The sequence below is a fragment of the Cnephaeus nilssonii genome (assembly GCF_951640355.1).
Source record: "Cnephaeus nilssonii genome assembly, chromosome: 10".
NCBI lineage: Eukaryota > Metazoa > Chordata > Mammalia > Chiroptera > Vespertilionidae > Cnephaeus > Cnephaeus nilssonii.
The window spans coordinates 94,738,999-94,760,345 of record NC_137081.1 but is presented as its reverse complement, the minus strand read 5'-3'; positions in this window follow the sequence as shown (position 1 = coordinate 94,760,345).

The window sequence follows — 21,347 nt, the reverse complement described above, 5'->3', positions numbered from 1 at the left end:
TGCAGTGTAAAACATCCTTAACAGACTAGAGACTTACATTTTGGTGTCTTTTACACTTGTTCTCTCACTATTCTGTATTATTCATTAGTATTTCCTATGCATGACTACTGATTTGTAGCTGTTTCCCATAATGGGCCTTCTTTTCTCCTTGTGGGACTTCACCACATGTAGAAACTACTTTATACACTCTTCTCTAGACTTGCGAAGCTATGTAAACTTGTCTTTCAACTGTTTTACAGTTAAATACTACTTTTCAGTGAATTCTGCTGGTTTGAAACACTGGGTTCATGGGAACTAACTATATTTCAAGGATTTCTGCAGTGTACAACATCCTTTCTAGACTAGAGACTTACATTTTGATGTCTTTTACATTTGTTCTCTCACTATTCTGTTATATTCATTAGTATTTGCTCTGAATGACTACTGATTTGTAGCTGTTTCCCATAATGGGCCTTCTTTTCTACTTGTGGGACTTCACCACATGTAGAAACAACTTTATACATTCTTCTCTGAACTTGGAACGCTATACACACTTGTCTTTCAACTGTTTTACAGTTAAATACTACTTTTCAGTGAATTCTGCTGGTTTCAAACAATGGTTTCATATGAACTAACTCTATTTCAAGGATTTCTGCAGTGTAAAACATCCTTAACAGACTAGAGACTTACATTTTGGTGTCTTTTACATTTGTTCTCTCACTATTCTGTTATATTCATTAGTATTTGCTCTGAATGACTACTGATTTCTAGCTGTTTCCTATAATGGGCCTTCTTTTCTACTTGTGGGACTTCACCACATGTAGAAACTACTTTATACACTCTTCTCTAGACTTGCGAAGCTATATAAACTTGTCTTTCAACTGTTTTACAGTTGAATACTACTTTTCAGTGAATTCCGGAGGTTTGAAACACTGGTTTCATGTGAACTAACTCTATTTCAAGGATTTGTGCAGTGTACAACATCCTTTCTAGACTAGAGACTTACATTTTGATGTCTTTTACATTTGTTCTCTCACTATTTTGTTATATTCATTAGTATTTGCTCTGAATGACTACTGATTTGTAGCTGTTTCCCATAATGGGCCTTCTTTTCTACTTGTGGGACTTCACCACATTTAGAAACAACTTTATACATTCTTCTCTGAACTTGGAACGCTATACACACTTGTCTTTCAACTGTTTTACAGTTGAATACTACTTTTCAGTGAATTCTGCTGGTTTCAAACACTGGTTTCATATGAACTAACTCTATTTCAAGGATTTCTGCAGTGTAAAACATCCTTAACAGACTAGAGACTTACATTTTGGTGTCTTTTACACTTGTTCTCTCACTATTCTGTATTATTCATTAGTATTTCCTATGCATGACTACTGATTTGTAGCTGTTTCCCATAATGGGCCTTCTTTTCTCCTTGTGGGACTTCACCACATGTAGAAACTACTTTATACACTCTTCTCTAGACTTGCGAAGCTATGTAAACTTGTCTTTCAACTGTTTTACAGTTAAATACTACTTTTCAGTGAATTCTGCTGGTTTGAAACACTGGGTTCATGGGAACTAACTATATTTCAAGGATTTCTGCAGTGTACAACATCCTTTCTAGACTAGAGACTTACATTTTGATGTCTTTTACATTTGTTCTCTCACTATTCTGTTATATTCATTAGTATTTGCTCTGAATGACTACTGATTTGTAGCTGTTTCCCATAATGGGCCTTCTTTTCTACTTGTGGGACTTCACCACATGTAGAAACAACTTTATACATTCTTCTCTGAACTTGGAACGCTATACACACTTGTCTTTCAACTGTTTTACAGTTGAATACTACTTTTCAGTGAATTCTGCTGGTTTCAAACACTGGTTTCATGTGTACTAACTCTATTTCAAGGATTTCTGCAGTGTAAAACATCCTTAACAGACTAGAGACTTACATTTTGGTGTCTTTTACACTTGTTCTCTCACTATTCTGTATTATTCATTAGTATTTCCTATGCATGACTACTGATTTCTAGCTGTTTCCTATAATGGGCCTTCTTTTCTACTTGTGGGACTTCACCACATGTAGAAACAACTTTATACATTCTTCCCTAGACTTGCGAAGCCATATACACTTGTCTTTCAACTGTTGTACAGTTAAATCCTACTTTTCAGTGAATTCCGGTGGTTTGAAACACTGGTTTCATGTGAACTAACTCTATTTCAAGGATTTGTGCAGTGTACAACATCCTTTCTAGACTAGAGACTTACATTTTGATGTCTTTTACACTTGTTCTCTCACTATTCTGTGATATTCATTAGTATTTGCTCTGAATGCCTACTGATTTCTAGCTGTTTCTTATAATGGGCCTTCTTTTCTACTTGTGGGACTTCACCACATGTAGAAACTACTTTATACACTCTTCTCTAGACTTGCGAAGCTATGTAAACTTGTCTTTCAAATGTTTTACAGTTAAATACTACTTTTCAGTGAATTCTGCTGGTTTGAAAAACTGGGTTCATGGGAACTAACTATATTTCAAGGATTTCTGCAGTGTACAACATCATTTCTAGACTAGAGACTTACATTTTGATGTCTTTTACATTTGTTCTCTCACTATTCTGTTATATTCATTAGTATTTGCTCTGAATGACTACTGATTTCTAGCTGTTTCCCATAATGGGCCTTCTTTTCTACTTGTGGGACTTCACCACATGTAGAAACAACTTTATACATTCTTCTCTGAACTTGAGAAGCTATACACACTTGTCTTTCAACTGTTTTACAGTTGAATACTACTTTTCAGTGAATTCTGGTGGTTTCAAACACTGGTTTCATGTGAACTAACTCTATTTCAAAGATTTGTGCAGTGTACAACATCCTTTCTAGAGTAGAGACTTACATTTTGATGTCTTTTACACTTGTTCTCTCACTATTCTGTGATATTCATTAGTATTTGCTCTGAATTACTAATGCTTTCTTGCAGTGTCCTATAATGGGACTTCTGGTATACTTGTGGGACTTCACCACATGTAGAAACAACTTTATATACTCTTCTCTGAACTTGTGAATCTATATAAACTTGTCTTTCAACTGTTTTACAGTTGAATACTACTTTTCAGTGAATTCCGGTGGTTTGAAACACTGGTTTCATGTGAACTAACTCTATTTCAAGGATTTCTTCAGTGTACAACATCCTTTCTAGCCTAGAAACTTACATTTTGATGGTTTTCCACTTGTTCTCACACAATTCTATGATATTCATTAGTATTTCCTCTGAATTACTACTGATTTCTAGCTGTTTCCTATAAAGGGCCTTCTGCTCTACTTGTGGGACTTCGCCACATGTAGAAACAACTTTATACATTCTTCTCTAGACTTGCGAAGCCATATACACTTGTCTTTCAACTGTTGTACAGTTAAATCCTACTTTTCAGTGAATTCCGGTGGTTTGAAACACTGGTTTCATGTGAACTAACTCTATTTCAAGGATTTGTGCAGTGTACAACATCCTTTCTAGACTAGAGACTTACATTTTGATGTCTTTTACACTTGTTCTCTCACTATTCTGTGATATTCATTAGTATTTGCTCTGAATGCCTACTGATTTCTAGCTGTTTCTTATAATGGGCCTTCTTTTCTACTTGTGGGACTTCACCACATGTAGAAACTACTTTATACACTCTTCTCTAGACTTGCGAAGCTATGTAAACTTGTCTTTCAACTGTTTTACAGTTAAATACTACTTTTCAGTGAATTCTGCTGGTTTGAAACACTGGGTTCATGGGAACTAACTATATTTCAAGGATTTCTGCAGTGTACAACATCCTTTCTAGACTAGAGACTTACATTTTGATGTCTTTTACATTTGTTCTCTCACTATTCTGTTATATTCATTAGTATTTGCTCTGAATGACTACTGATTTGTAGCTGTTTCCCATAATGGGCCTTCTTTTCTACTTGTGGGACTTCACCACCTGTAGAAACAACTTTATACACTCTTCTCTGAACTTGAGAAGCTATACACACTTGTCTTTCAACTGTTTTACAGTTGAATACTACTTTTCAGTGAATTCTGGTGGTTTCAAACACTGGTTTCATGTGAACTAACTCTATTTCAAGGATTTGTGCAATGTACAACATCCTTTCTAGACTAGAGACTTACATTTTGATGTCTTTTACACTTGTTCTCTCACTATTCTGTTATATTCATTAGTATTTGCTCTGAATGCCTACTGATTTCTAGCTGTTTCCTATAATGCGCCTTCTTTTCTACTTGTGGGACTTCACCACATGTAGAAACTACTTTATACACTCTTCTCTAGACTTGCGAAGCTATGTAAACTTGTCTTTCAACTGTTTTACAGTTAAATACTACTTTTCAGTGAATTCTGCTGGTTTGAAACACTGGGTTCATGGGAACTAACTATATTTCAAGGATTTCTGCAGTGTAAAACATCCTTAACAGACTAGAGACTTACATTTTGGTGTCTTTTACACTTGTTCTCTCACTATTCTGTATTATTCATTAGTATTTCCTATGCATGACTACTGATTTCTAGCTGTTTCCTATAATGGGCCTTCTTTTCTACTTGTGGGACTTCACCACATGTAGAAACAACTTTATACATTCTTCTCTAGACTTGCGAAGCCATATACACTTGTCTTTCAACTGTTGTACAGTTAAATCCTACTTTTCAGTGAATTCCGGTGGTTTGAAACACTGGTTTCATGTGAACTAACTCTATTTCAAGGATTTGTGCAGTGTACAACATCCTTTCTAGACTAGAGACTTACATTTTGATGTCTTTTACACTTGTTCTCTCACTATTCTGTGATATTCATTAGTATTTGCTCTGAATGCCTACTGATTTCTAGCTGTTTCTTATAATGGGCCTTCTTTTCTACTTGTGGGACTTCACCACATGTAGAAACTACTTTATACACTCTTCTCTAGACTTGCGAAGCTATGTAAACTTGTCTTTCAAATGTTTTACAGTTAAATACTACTTTTCAGTGAATTCTGCTGGTTTGAAAAACTGGGTTCATGGGAACTAACTATATTTCAAGGATTTCTGCAGTGTACAACATCATTTCTAGACTAGAGACTTACATTTTGATGTCTTTTACATTTGTTCTCTCACTATTCTGTTATATTCATTAGTATTTGCTCTGAATGACTACTGATTTCTAGCTGTTTCCCATAATGGGCCTTCTTTTCTACTTGTGGGACTTCACCACATGTAGAAACAACTTTATACATTCTTCTCTGAACTTGAGAAGCTATACACACTTGTCTTTCAACTGTTTTACAGTTGAATACTACTTTTCAGTGAATTCTGGTGGTTTCAAACACTGGTTTCATGTGAACTAACTCTATTTCAAAGATTTGTGCAGTGTACAACATCCTTTCTAGAGTAGAGACTTACATTTTGATGTCTTTTACACTTGTTCTCTCACTATTCTGTGATATACATTAGTATTTGCTCTGAATTACTAATGCTTTCTTGCAGTGTCCTATAATGGGACTTCTGGTATACTTGTGGGACTTCACCACATGTAGAAACAACTTTATATACTCTTCTCTGAACTTGTGAATCTATATAAACTTGTCTTTCAACTGTTTTACAGTTGAATACTACTTTTCAGTGAATTCCGGTGGTTTGAAACACTGGTTTCATGTGAACTAACTCTATTTCAAGGATTTCTTCAGTGTACAACATCCTTTCTAGCCTAGAAACTTACATTTTGATGGTTTTCCACTTGTTCTCACACAATTCTATGATATTCATTAGTATTTCCTCTGAATTACTACTGATTTCTAGCTGTTTCCTATAAAGGGCCTTCTGCTCTACTTGTGGGACTTCGCCACATGTAGAAACAACTTTATACATTCTTCTCTAGACTTGCGAAGCCATATACACTTGTCTTTCAACTGTTGTACAGTTAAATCCTACTTTTCAGTGAATTCCGTTGGTTTGAAACACTGGTTTCATGTGAACTAACTCTATTTCAAGGATTTGTGCAGTGTACAACATCCTTTCTAGACTAGAGACTTACATTTTGATGTCTTTTACACTTGTTCTCTCACTATTCTGTGATATTCATTAGTATTTGCTCTGAATGCCTACTGATTTCTAGCTGTTTCTTATAATGGGCCTTCTTTTCTACTTGTGGGACTTCACCACATGTAGAAACTACTTTATACACTCTTCTCTAGACTTGCGAAGCTATGTAAACTTGTCTTTCAACTGTTTTACAGTTAAATACTACTTTTCAGTGAATTCTGCTGGTTTGAAACACTGGGTTCATGGGAACTAACTATATTTCAAGGATTTCTGCAGTGTACAACATCCTTTCTAGACTAGAGACTTACATTTTGATGTCTTTTACATTTGTTCTCTCACTATTCTGTTATATTCATTAGTATTTGCTCTGAATGACTACTGATTTGTAGCTGTTTCCCATAATGGGCCTTCTTTTCTACTTGTGGGACTTCACCACCTGTAGAAACAACTTTATACACTCTTCTCTGAACTTGAGAAGCTATACACACTTGTCTTTCAACTGTTTTACAGTTGAATACTACTTTTCAGTGAATTCTGGTGGTTTCAAACACTGGTTTCATGTGAACTAACTCTATTTCAAGGATTTGTGCAATGTACAACATCCTTTCTAGACTAGAGACTTCCATTTTGATGTCTTTTACACTTGTTCTCTCACTATTCTGTGATATTCATTAGTATTTGCTCTGAATGCCTACTGATTTCTAGCTGTTTCCTATAATGCGCCTTCTTTTCTACTTGTGGGACTTCACCACATGTAGAAACTACTTTATACACTCTTCTCTAGACTTGCGAAGCTATGTAAACTTGTCTTTCAACTGTTTTACAGTTAAATACTACTTTTCAGTGAATTCTGCTGGTTTGAAACACTGGGTTCATGGGAACTAACTATATTTCAAGGATTTCTGCAGTGTACAACATCCTTTCTAGACTAGAGACTTACATTTTGATGTCTTTTACATTTGTTCTCTCACTATTCTGTTATATTCATTAGTATTTGCTCTGAATGACTACTGATTTGTAGCTGTTTCCCATAATGGGGCTTCTTTTCTACTTGTGGGACTTCACCACATGTAGAAACAACTTTATACATTCTTCTCTGAACTTGGAACGCTATACACACTTGTCTTTCAACTGTTTTACAGTTTAATACTACTTTTCAGTGAATTCTGCTGGTTTCAAACACTGGTTTCATGTGTACTAACTCTATTTCAAGGATTTCTGCAGTGTAAAACATCCTTAACAGACTAGAGACTTACATTTTGGTGTCTTTTACACTTGTTCTCTCACTATTCTGTATTATTCATTAGTATTTCCTATGCATGACTACTGATTTCTAGCTGTTTCCTATAATGGGCCTTCTTTTCTACTTGTGGGACTTCACCACATGTAGAAACAACTTTATACATTCTTCTCTAGACTTGCGAAGCCATATACACTTGTCTTTCAACTGTTGTACAGTTAAATCCTACTTTTCAGTGAATTCCGGTGGTTTGAAACACTGGTTTCATGTGAACTAACTCTATTTCAAGGATTTGTGCAGTGTACAACATCCTTTCTAGACTAGAGACTTACATTTTGATGTCTTTTACACTTGTTCTCTCACTATTCTGTGATATTCATTAGTATTTGCTCTGAATGCCTACTGATTTCTAGCTGTTTCTTATAATGGGCCTTCTTTTCTACTTGTGGGACTTCACCACATGTAGAAACTACTTTATACACTCTTCTCTAGACTTGCGAAGCTATGTAAACTTGTCTTTCAAATGTTTTACAGTTAAATACTACTTTTCAGTGAATTCTGCTGGTTTGAAAAACTGGGTTCATGGGAACTAACTATATTTCAAGGATTTCTGCAGTGTACAACATCATTTCTAGACTAGAGACTTACATTTTGATGTCTTTTACATTTGTTCTCTCACTATTCTGTTATATTCATTAGTATTTGCTCTGAATGACTACTGATTTCTAGCTGTTTCCCATAATGGGCCTTCTTTTCTACTTGTGGGACTTCACCACATGTAGAAACAACTTTATACATTCTTCTCTGAACTTGAGAAGCTATACACACTTGTCTTTCAACTGTTTTACAGTTGAATACTACTTTTCAGTGAATTCTGGTGGTTTCAAACACTGGTTTCATGTGAACTAACTCTATTTCAAAGATTTGTGCAGTGTACAACATCCTTTCTAGAGTAGAGACTTACATTTTGATGTCTTTTACACTTGTTCTCTCACTATTCTGTGATATACATTAGTATTTGCTCTGAATTACTAATGCTTTCTTGCAGTGTCCTATAATGGGACTTCTGGTATACTTGTGGGACTTCACCACATGTAGAAACAACTTTATATACTCTTCTCTGAACTTGTGAATCTATATAAACTTGTCTTTCAACTGTTTTACAGTTGAATACTACTTTTCAGTGAATTCTGGTGGTTTCAAACACTGGTTTCATGTGAACTAACTCTATTTCAAGGATTTGTGCAATGTACAACATCCTTTCTAGACTAGAGACTTCCATTTTGATGTCTTTTACACTTGTTCTCTCACTATTCTGTGATATTCATTAGTATTTGCTCTGAATGCCTACTGATTTCTAGCTGTTTCCTATAATGCGCCTTCTTTTCTACTTGTGGGACTTCACCACATGTAGAAACTACTTTATACACTCTTCTCTAGACTTGCGAAGCTATGTAAACTTGTCTTTCAACTGTTTTACAGTTAAATACTACTTTTCAGTGAATTCTGCTGGTTTGAAACACTGGGTTCATGGGAACTAACTATATTTCAAGGATTTCTGCAGTGTACATCCTTTCTAGACTAGAGACTTACATTTTGATGTCTTTTACTTTTGTTCTCTCACTAGTCTGTTATATTCATTAGTATTTGCTCCTAATGTCTACTGATTTCTAGCTGTTTCCCATAATGGGCCTTCTTTTCTACTTGTGGGACTTCACCACATGTAGAAACAACTTTATACATTCTTCTCTGAACTTGAGAAGCTATACACACTTGTCTTTCAACTGTTTTACAGTTGAATACTACTTTTCAGTGAATTCTGGTGGTTTCAAACACTGGTTTCATGTGAACTAACTCTATTTCAAAGATTTGTGCAGTGTACAACATCCTTTCTAGAGTAGAGACTTACATTTTGATGTCTTTTACACTTGTTCTCTCACTATTCTGTGATATTCATTAGTATTTCCTCTGAATTACTACTGATTTCTAGCTGTTTCCTATAAAGGGCCTTCTGCTCTACTTGTGGGACTTCACCACATGTAGAAACAACTTTATACACTCTTCTCTGGACTTGTGAAGCTATATACACTTGTCTTTCAACGGTTTTACAGTTAAATACTACTTTTCAGTGAATTCCGGTGCTTTAAAACACTGGTTTCATGTGAACTAAATCTATTTCAAGGATTTGTGCAGTGTACAACATCCTTTCTAGACTAGAGACTTACATTTTGATGTCTTTTACATTTGTTCTCTCACTATTCTGTTATATTCATTAGTATTTGCTCTGAATGACTACTGATTTCTAGCTGTTTCCCATAATGGGCCTTCTTTTCTACTTGTGGGACTTCACCACATGTAGAAACAACTTTATACATTCTTCTCTGAACTTGGAACGCTATACACACTTGTCGTTCAACTGTTTTACAGTTTAATACTACTTTTCAGTGAATTCTGCTGGTTTCAAACACTGGTTTCATGTGTACTAACTCTATTTCAAGGATTTCTGCAGTGTAAAACATCCTTAACAGACTAGAGACTTACATTTTGGTGTCTTTTACACTTGTTCTCTCACTATTCTGTATTATTCATTAGTATTTCCTATGCATGACTACTGATTTCTAGCTGTTTCCTATAATGGGCCTTCTTTTCTACTTGTGGGACTTCACCACATGTAGAAACAACTTTATACATTCTTCTCTAGACTTGCGAAGCCATATACACTTGTCTTTCAACTGTTGTACAGTTAAATCCTACCTTTCAGTGAATTCCGGTGGTTTGAAACACTGGTTTCATGTGAACTAACTCTATTTCAAGGATTTGTGCAGTGTACAACATCCTTTCTAGACTAGAGACTTACATTTTGATGTCTTTTACACTTGTTCTCTCACTATTCTGTGATATTCATTAGTATTTGCTCTGAATGCCTACTGATTTCTAGCTGTTTCTTATAATGGGCCTTCTTTTCTACTTGTGGGACTTCACCACATGTAGAAACTACTTTATACACTCTTCTCTAGACTTGCGAAGCTATGTAAACTTGTCTTTCAAATGTTTTACAGTTAAATACTACTTTTCAGTGAATTCTGCTGGTTTGAAAAACTGGGTTCATGGGAACTAACTATATTTCAAGGATTTCTGCAGTGTACAACATCCTTTCTAGACTAGAGACTTACATTTTGATGTCTTTTACATTTGTTCTCTCACTATTCTGTTATATTCATTAGTATTTGCTCTGAATGACTACTGATTTCTAGCTGTTTCCCATAATGGGCCTTCTTTTCTACTTGTGGGACTTCACCACATGTAGAAACAACTTTATACATTCTTCTCTGAACTTGAGAAGCTATACACACTTGTCTTTCAACTGTTTTACAGTTGAATACTACTTTTCAGTGAATTCTGGTGGTTTCAAACACTGGTTTCATGTGAACTAACTCTATTTCAAAGATTTGTGCAGTGTACAACATCCTTTCTAGAGTAGAGACTTACATTTTGATGTCTTTTACACTTGTTCTCTCACTATTCTCTGATATTCATTAGTATTTGCTCTGAATTACTAATGCTTTCTTGCAGTGTCCTATAATGGGACTTCTGGTATACTTGTGGGACTTCACCACATGTAGAAACAACTTTATATACTCTTCTCTGAACTTGTGAATCTATATAAACTTGTCTTTCAACTGTTTTACAGTTGAATACTTCTTTTCAGTGAATTCCGGTGGTTTGAAACACTGGTTTCATGTGAACTAACTCTATTTCAAGGATTTCTTCAGTGTACAACATCCTTTCTAGCCTAGAAACTTACATTTTGATGGTTTTCCACTTGTTCTCACACAATTCTATGATATTCATTAGTATTTCCTCTGAATTACTACTGATTTCTAGCTGTTTCCTATAAAGGGCCTTCTGCTCTACTTGTGGGACTTCGCCACATGTAGAAACAACTTTATACACTCCTCTCTGGACTTGCGAAGCTATATAAACTTGTCTTTCAACTGTTTTACAGTTGAATACTACTTTTCAGTGAATTCTAGTGGGTTGAAACACTGTTTTCTTGTGATGTAACTCTATTTCAAGGATTTCTGTAGTGTATAACATCCTTTCTAGAATAGAAACTTACATTTGGATGTCTTTTACACTTGTTCTCAAACAATTCTGTGATATTCATTAGTATTTCCTCTGAATTACTACTGATTTCTAGCTGTTTCCTATAATGGGCCTTCTGCTCTACTTGTGGGACTTCACCACATGTAGAAACAACTTTATACACTCTTCTCTGGACTTGTGAAGCTATATACACTTGTCTTTCAACGTTTTTACAGTTAAATACTACTTTTCAGGAATTCTGGTGGTTTGAAACACTGGTTTCATGTGAACTAACTCTATTTCAAGGATTTCTGCAGTGTACAACATCCTTTCTAGACTAGAGACTTACATTTTGATGTCTTTTACATTTGTTCTCTCACTATTTTGTTATATTCATTAGTATTTGCTCTGAATGACTACTGATTTGTAGCTGTTTCCCATAATGGGCCTTCTTTTCTACTTGTGGGACTTCACCACATTTAGAAACAACTTTATACATTCTTCTCTGAACTTGGAACGCTATACACACTTGTCTTTCAACTGTTTTACAGTTGAATACTACTTTTCAGTGAATTCTGCTGGTTTCAAACACTGGTTTCATATGAACTAACTCTATTTCAAGGATTTCTGCAGTGTAAAACATCCTTAACAGACTAGAGACTTACATTTTGGTGTCTTTTACACTTGTTCTCTCACTATTCTGTGATATTCATTAGTATTTGCTCTGAATTACTAATGCTTTCTTGCAGTGTCCTATAATGGGACTTCTGGTATACTTGTGGGACTTCACCACATGTAGAAACAACTTTATATACTCTTCTCTGAACTTGTGAATCTATATAAACTTGTCTTTCAACTGTTTTACAGTTGAATACTACTTTTCAGTGAATTCCGGTGGTTTGAAACACTGGTTTCATGTGAACTAACTCTATTTCAAGGATTTCTTCAGTGTACAACATCCTTTCTAGCCTAGAAACTTACATTTTGATGGTTTTCCACTTGTTCTCACACAATTCTATGATATTCATTAGTATTTCCTCTGAATTACTACTGATTTCTAGCTGTTTCCTATAAAGGGCCTTCTGCTCTACTTGTGGGACTTCGCCACATGTAGAAACAACTTTATACATTCTTCTCTAGACTTGCGAAGCCATATACACTTGTCTTTCAACTGTTGTACAGTTAAATCCTACTTTTCAGTGAATTCCGGTGGTTTGAAACACTGGTTTCATGTGAACTAACTCTATTTCAAGGATTTGTGCAGTGTACAACATCCTTTCTAGACTAGAGACTTACATTTTGATGTCTTTTACACTTGTTCTCTCACTATTCTGTGATATTCATTAGTATTTGCTCTGAATGCCTACTGATTTCTAGCTGTTTCTTATAATGGGCCTTCTTTCCTACTTGTGGGACTTCACCACATGTAGAAACTACTTTATACACTCTTCTCTAGACTTGCGAAGCTATGTAAACTTGTCTTTCAACTGTTTTACAGTTAAATACTACTTTTCAGTGAATTCTGCTGGTTTGAAACACTGGGTTCATGGGAACTAACTATATTTCAAGGATTTCTGCAGTGTACAACATCCTTTCTAGACTAGAGACTTACATTTTGATGTCTTTTACATTTGTTCTCTCACTATTCTGTTATATTCATTAGTATTTGCTCTGAATGACTACTGATTTGTAGCTGTTTCCCATAATGGGCCTTCTTTTCTACTTGTGGGACTTCACCACCTGTAGAAACAACTTTATACACTCTTCTCTGAACTTGAGAAGCTATACACACTTGTCTTTCAACTGTTTTACAGTTGAATACTACTTTTCAGTGAATTCTGGTGGTTTCAAACACTGGTTTCATGTGAACTAACTCTATTTCAAGGATTTGTGCAATGTACAACATCCTTTCTAGACTAGAGACTTACATTTTGATGTCTTTTACACTTGTTCTCTCACTATTCTGTGATATTCATTAGTATTTGCTCTGAATGCCTACTGATTTCTAGCTGTTTCCTATAATGCGCCTTCTTTTCTACTTGTGGGACTTCACCACATGTAGAAACTACTTTATACACTCTTCTCTAGACTTGCGAAGCTATGTAAACTTGTCTTTCAACTGTTTTACAGTTAAATACTACTTTTCAGTGAATTCTGCTGGTTTGAAACACTGGGTTCATGGGAACTAACTATATTTCAAGGATTTCTGCAGTGTACAACATCCTTTCTAGACTAGAGACTTACATTTTGATGTCTTTTACATTTGTTCTCTCACTATTCTGTTATATTCATTAGTATTTGCTCTGAATGACTACTGATTTGTAGCTGTTTCCCATAATGGGCCTTCTTTTCTACTTGTGGGACTTCACCACCTGTAGAAACAACTTTATACACTCTTCTCTGAACTTGAGAAGCTATACACACTTGTCTTTCAACTGTTTTACAGTTGAATACTACTTTTCAGTGAATTCTGGTGGTTTCAAACACTGGTTTCATGTGAACTAACTCTATTTCAAGGATTTGTGCAATGTACAACATCCTTTCTAGACTAGAGACTTCCATTTTGATGTCTTTTACACTTGTTCTCTCACTATTCTGTGATATTCATTAGTATTTGCTCTGAATGCCTACTGATTTCTAGCTGTTTCCTATAATGCGCCTTCTTTTCTACTTGTGGGACTTCACCACATGTAGAAACTACTTTATACACTCTTCTCTAGACTTGCGAAGCTATGTAAACTTGTCTTTCAACTGTTTTACAGTTAAATACTACTTTTCAGTGAATTCTGCTGGTTTGAAACACTGGGTTCATGGGAACTAACTATATTTCAAGGATTTCTGCAGTGTACATCCTTTCTAGACTAGAGACTTACATTTTGATGTCTTTTACTTTTGTTCTCTCACTAGTCTGTTATATTCATTAGTATTTGCTCCTAATGTCTACTGATTTCTAGCTGTTTCCCATAATGGGCCTTCTTTTCTACTTGTGGGACTTCACCACATGTAGAAACAACTTTATACATTCTTCTCTGAACTTGAGAAGCTATACACACTTGTCTTTCAACTGTTTTACAGTTGAATACTACTTTTCAGTGAATTCTGGTGGTTTCAAACACTGGTTTCATGTGAACTAACTCTATTTCAAAGATTTGTGCAGTGTACAACATCCTTTCTAGAGTAGAGACTTACATTTTGATGTCTTTTACACTTGTTCTCTCACTATTCTGTGATATTCATTAGTATTTCCTCTGAATTACTACTGATTTCTAGCTGTTTCCTATAAAGGGCCTTCTGCTCTACTTGTGGGACTTCACCACATGTAGAAACAACTTTATACACTCTTCTCTGGACTTGTGAAGCTATATACACTTGTCTTTCAACGGTTTTACAGTTAAATACTACTTTTCAGTGAATTCCGGTGCTTTAAAACACTGGTTTCATGTGAACTAAATCTATTTCAAGGATTTGTGCAGTGTACAACATCCTTTCTAGACTAGAGACTTACATTTTGATGTCTTTTACATTTGTTCTCTCACTATTCTGTTATATTCATTAGTATTTGCTCTGAATGACTACTGATTTCTAGCTGTTTCCCATAATGGGCCTTCTTTTCTACTTGTGGGACTTCACCACATGTAGAAACAACTTTATACATTCTTCTCTGAACTTGGAACGCTATACACACTTGTCGTTCAACTGTTTTACAGTTTAATACTACTTTTCAGTGAATTCTGCTGGTTTCAAACACTGGTTTCATGTGTACTAACTCTATTTCAAGGATTTCTGCAGTGTAAAACATCCTTAACAGACTAGAGACTTACATTTTGGTGTCTTTTACACTTGTTCTCTCACTATTCTGTATTATTCATTAGTATTTCCTATGCATGACTACTGATTTCTAGCTGTTTCCTATAATGGGCCTTCTTTTCTACTTGTGGGACTTCACCACATGTAGAAACAACTTTATACATTCTTCTCTAGACTTGCGAAGCCATATACACTTGTCTTTCAACTGTTGTACAGTTAAATCCTACCTTTCAGTGAATTCCGGTGGTTTGAAACACTGGTTTCATGTGAACTAACTCTATTTCAAGGATTTGTGCAGTGTACAACATCCTTTCTAGACTAGAGACTTACATTTTGATGTCTTTTACACTTGTTCTCTCACTATTCTGTGATATTCATTAGTATTTGCTCTGAATGCCTACTGATTTCTAGCTGTTTCTTATAATGGGCCTTCTTTTCTACTTGTGGGACTTCACCACATGTAGAAACTACTTTATACACTCTTCTCTAGACTTGCGAAGCTATGTAAACTTGTCTTTCAAATGTTTTACAGTTAAATACTACTTTTCAGTGAATTCTGCTGGTTTGAAAAACTGGGTTCATGGGAACTAACTATATTTCAAGGATTTCTGCAGTGTACAACATCCTTTCTAGACTAGAGACTTACATTTTGATGTCTTTTACATTTGTTCTCTCACTATTCTGTTATATTCATTAGTATTTGCTCTGAATGACTACTGATTTCTAGCTGTTTCCCATAATGGGCCTTCTTTTCTACTTGTGGGACTTCACCACATGTAGAAACAACTTTATACATTCTTCTCTGAACTTGAGAAGCTATACACACTTGTCTTTCAACTGTTTTACAGTTGAATACTACTTTTCAGTGAATTCTGGTGGTTTCAAACACTGGTTTCATGTGAACTAACTCTATTTCAAAGATTTGTGCAGTGTACAACATCCTTTCTAGAGTAGAGACTTACATTTTGATGTCTTTTACACTTGTTCTCTCACTATTCTCTGATATTCATTAGTATTTGCTCTGAATTACTAATGCTTTCTTGCAGTGTCCTATAATGGGACTTCTGGTATACTTGTGGGACTTCACCACATGTAGAAACAACTTTATATACTCTTCTCTGAACTTGTGAATCTATATAAACTTGTCTTTCAACTGTTTTACAGTTGAATACTTCTTTTCAGTGAATTCCGGTGGTTTGAAACACTGGTTTCATGTGAACTAACTCTATTTCAAGGATTTCTTCAGTGTACAACATCCTTTCTAGCCTAGAAACTTACATTTTGATGGTTTTCCACTTGTTCTCACACAATTCTATGATATTCATTAGTATTTCCTCTGAATTACTACTGATTTCTAGCTGTTTCCTATAAAGGGCCTTCTGCTCTACTTGTGGGACTTCGCCACATGTAGAAACAACTTTATACACTCCTCTCTGGACTTGCGAAGCTATATAAACTTGTCTTTCAACTGTTTTACAGTTGAATACTACTTTTCAGTGAATTCTAGTGGGTTGAAACACTGTTTTCTTGTGATGTAACTCTATTTCAAGGATTTCTGTAGTGTATAACATCCTTTCTAGAATAGAAACTTACATTTGGATGTCTTTTACACTTGTTCTCAAACAATTCTGTGATATTCATTAGTATTTCCTCTGAATTACTACTGATTTCTAGCTGTTTCCTATAATGGGCCTTCTGCTCTACTTGTGGGACTTCACCACATGTAGAAACAACTTTATACACTCTTCTCTGGACTTGTGAAGCTATATACACTTGTCTTTCAACGTTTTTACAGTTAAATACTACTTTTCAGGAATTCTGGTGGTTTGAAACACTGGTTTCATGTGAACTAACTCTATTTCAAGGATTTCTGCAGTGTACAACATCCTTTCTAGACTAGAGACTTACATTTTGATGTCTTTTACATTTGTTCTCTCACTATTTTGTTATATTCATTAGTATTTGCTCTGAATGACTACTGATTTGTAGCTGTTTCCCATAATGGGCCTTCTTTTCTACTTGTGGGACTTCACCACATTTAGAAACAACTTTATACATTCTTCTCTGAACTTGGAACGCTATACACACTTGTCTTTCAACTGTTTTACAGTTGAATACTACTTTTCAGTGAATTCTGCTGGTTTCAAACACTGGTTTCATATGAACTAACTCTATTTCAAGGATTTCTGCAGTGTAAAACATCCTTAACAGACTAGAGACTTACATTTTGGTGTCTTTTACACTTGTTCTCTCACTATTCTGTGATATTCATTAGTATTTGCTCTGAATTACTAATGCTTTCTTGCAGTGTCCTATAATGGGACTTCTGGTATACTTGTGGGACTTCACCACATGTAGAAACAACTTTATATACTCTTCTCTGAACTTGTGAATCTATATAAACTTGTCTTTCAACTGTTTTACAGTTGAATACTACTTTTCAGTGAATTCCGGTGGTTTGAAACACTGGTTTCATGTGAACTAACTCTATTTCAAGGATTTCTTCAGTGTACAACATCCTTTCTAGCCTAGAAACTTACATTTTGATTGTTTTCCACTTGTTCTCACACAATTCTATGATATTCATTAGTATTTCCTCTGAATTACTACTGATTTCTAGCTGTTTCCTATAAAGGGCCTTCTGCTCTACTTGTGGGACTTCGCCACATGTAGAAACAACTTTATACATTCTTCTCTAGACTTGCGAAGCCATATACACTTGTCTTTCAACTGTTGTACAGTTAAATCCTACTTTTCAGTGAATTCCGGTGGTTTGAAACACTGGTTTCATGTGAACTAACTCTATTTCAAGGATTTGTGCAGTGTACAACATCCTTTCTAGACTAGAGACTTACATTTTGATGTCTTTTACACTTGTTCTCTCACTATTCTGTGATATTCATTAGTATTTGCTCTGAATGCCTACTGATTTCTAGCTGTTTCTTATAATGGGCCTTCTTTCCTACTTGTGGGACTTCACCACATGTAGAAACTACTTTATACACTCTTCTCTAGACTTGCGAAGCTATGTAAACTTGTCTTTCAACTGTTTTACAGTTAAATACTACTTTTCAGTGAATTCTGCTGGTTTGAAACACTGGGTTCATGGGAACTAACTATATTTCAAGGATTTCTGCAGTGTACAACATCCTTTCTAGACTAGAGACTTACATTTTGATGTCTTTTACATTTGTTCTCTCACTATTCTGTTATATTCATTAGTATTTGCTCTGAATGACTACTGATTTGTAGCTGTTTCCCATAATGGGCCTTCTTTTCTACTTGTGGGACTTCACCACCTGTAGAAACAACTTTATACACTCTTCTCTGAACTTGAGAAGCTATACACACTTGTCTTTCAACTGTTTTACAGTTGAATACTACTTTTCAGTGAATTCTGGTGGTTTCAAACACTGGTTTCATGTGAACTAACTCTATTTCAAGGATTTGTGCAATGTACAACATCCTTTCTAGACTAGAGACTTACATTTTGATGTCTTTTACACTTGTTCTCTCACTATTCTGTGATATTCATTAGTATTTGCTCTGAATGCCTACTGATTTCTAGCTGTTTCCTATAATGCGCCTTCTTTTCTACTTGTGGGACTTCACCACATGTAGAAACTACTTTATACACTCTTCTCTAGACTTGCGAAGCTATGTAAACTTGTCTTTCAACTGTTTTACAGTTAAATACTACTTTTCAGTGAATTCTGCTGGTTTGAAACACTGGGTTCATGGGAACTAACTATATTTCAAGGATTTCTGCAGTGTACAACATCCTTTCTAGACTAGAGACTTACATTTTGATGTCTTTTACATTTGTTCTCTCACTATTCTGTTATATTCATTAGTATTTGCTCTGAATGACTACTGATTTGTAGCTGTTTCCCATAATGGGCCTTCTTTTCTACTTGTGGGACTTCACCACATGTAGAAACAACTTTATACATTCTTCTCTGAACTTGGAACGCTATACACACTTGTCTTTCAACTGTTTTACAGTTTAATACTACTTTTCAGTGAATTCTGCTGGTTTCAAACACTGGTTTCATGTGTACTAACTCTATTTCAAGGATTTCTGCAGTGTAAAACATCCTTAACAGACTAGAGACTTACATTTTGGTGTCTTTTACACTTGTTCTCTCACTATTCTGTATTATTCATTAGTATTTCCTATGCATGACTACTGATTTCTAGCTGTTTCCTATAATGGGCCTTCTTTTCTACTTGTGGGACTTCACCACATGTAGAAACAACTTTATACATTCTTCTCTAGACTTGCGAAGCCATATACACTTGTCTTTCAACTGTTGTACAGTTAAATCCTACTTTTCAGTGAATTCCGGTGGTTTGAAACACTGGTTTCATGTGAACTAACTCTATTTCAAGGATTTGTGCAGTGTACAACATCCTTTCTAGACTAGAGACTTACATTTTGATGTCTTTTACACTTGTTCTCTCACTATTCTGTGATATTCATTAGTATTTGCTCTGAATGCCTACTGATTTCTAGCTGTTTCTTATAATGGGCCTTCTTTTCTACTTGTGGGACTTCACCACATGTAGAAACTACTTTATACACTCTTCTCTAGACTTGCGAAGCTATGTAAACTTGTCTTTCAACTGTTTTACAGTTAAATACTACTTTTCAGTGAATTCTGCTGGTTTGAAACACTGGGTTCATGGGAACTAACTATATTTCAAGGATTTCTGCAGTGTACATCCTTTCTAGACTAGAGACTTACATTTTGATGTCTTTTACTTTTGTTCTCTCACTAGTCTGTTATATTCATTAGTATTTGCTCCTAATGACTACTGATTTCTAGCTGTTTCCCATAATGGGCCTTCTTTTCTACTTGTGGGACCTCACCACATGTAGAAACAACTTTATACATTCTTCTCTGAACTTGAGAAGCTATACACACTTGTCTTTCAACTGTTTTACAGTTGAATACTACTTTTCAGTGAATTCTGGTGGTTTCAAACACTGGTTTCATGTGAACTAACTCTATTTCAAAGATTTGTGCAGTGTACAACATCCTTTCTAGAGTAGAGACTTACATTTTGATGTCTTTTACACTTGTTCTCTCACTATTCTGTGATATTCATTAGTATTTCCTCTGAATTACTACTGATTTCTAGCTGTTTCCTATAAAGGGCCTTCTGCTCTACTTGTGGGACTTCACCACATGTAGAAACAACTTTATACACTCTTCTCTGGACTTGTGAAGCTATATACACTTGTCTTTCAACGGTTTTACAGTTAAATACTACTTTTCAGTGAATTCCGGTGGTTTAAAACACTGGTTTCATGTGAACTAAATCTATTTCAAGGATTTGTGCAGTGTACAACATCCTTTCTAGACTAGAGACTTACATTTTGATGTCTTTTACATTTGTTCTCTCACTATTCTGTTATATTCATTAGTATTTGCTCTGAATGACTACTGATTTCTAGCTGTTTCCCATAATGGGCCTTCTTTTCTACTTGTGGGACTTCACCACATGTAGAAACAACTTTATGCATTCTTCTCTGAACTTGGAACGCTATACACACTTGTCGTTCAACTGTTTTACAGTTTAATACTACTTTTCAGTGAATTCTGCTGGTTTCAAACACTGGTTTCATGTGTACTAACTCTATTTCAAGGATTTCTGCAGTGTAAAACATCCTTAACAGACTAGAGACTTACATTTTGGTGTCTTTTACACTTGTTCTCTCACTATTCTGTATTATTCATTAGTATTTCCTATGCATGACTACTGATTTCTAGCTGTTTCCTATAATGGGCCTTCTTTTCTACTTGTGGGACTTCACCACATGTAGAAACAACTTTATACATTCTTCTCTAGACTTGCGAAGCCATATACACTTGTCTTTCAACTGTTGTACAGTTAAATCCTACCTTTCAGTGAATTCCGGTGGTTTGAAACACTGGTTTCATGTGAACTAACTCTATTTCAAGGATTTGTGCAGTGTACAACATCCTTTCTAGACTAGAGACTTACATTTTGATGTCTTTTACACTTGTTCTCTCACTATTCTGTGATATTCATTAGTATTTGCTCTGAATGCCTACTGATTTCTAGCTGTTTCTTATAATGGGCCTTCTTTTCTACTTGTGGGACTTCACCACATGTAGAAACTACTTTATACACTCTTC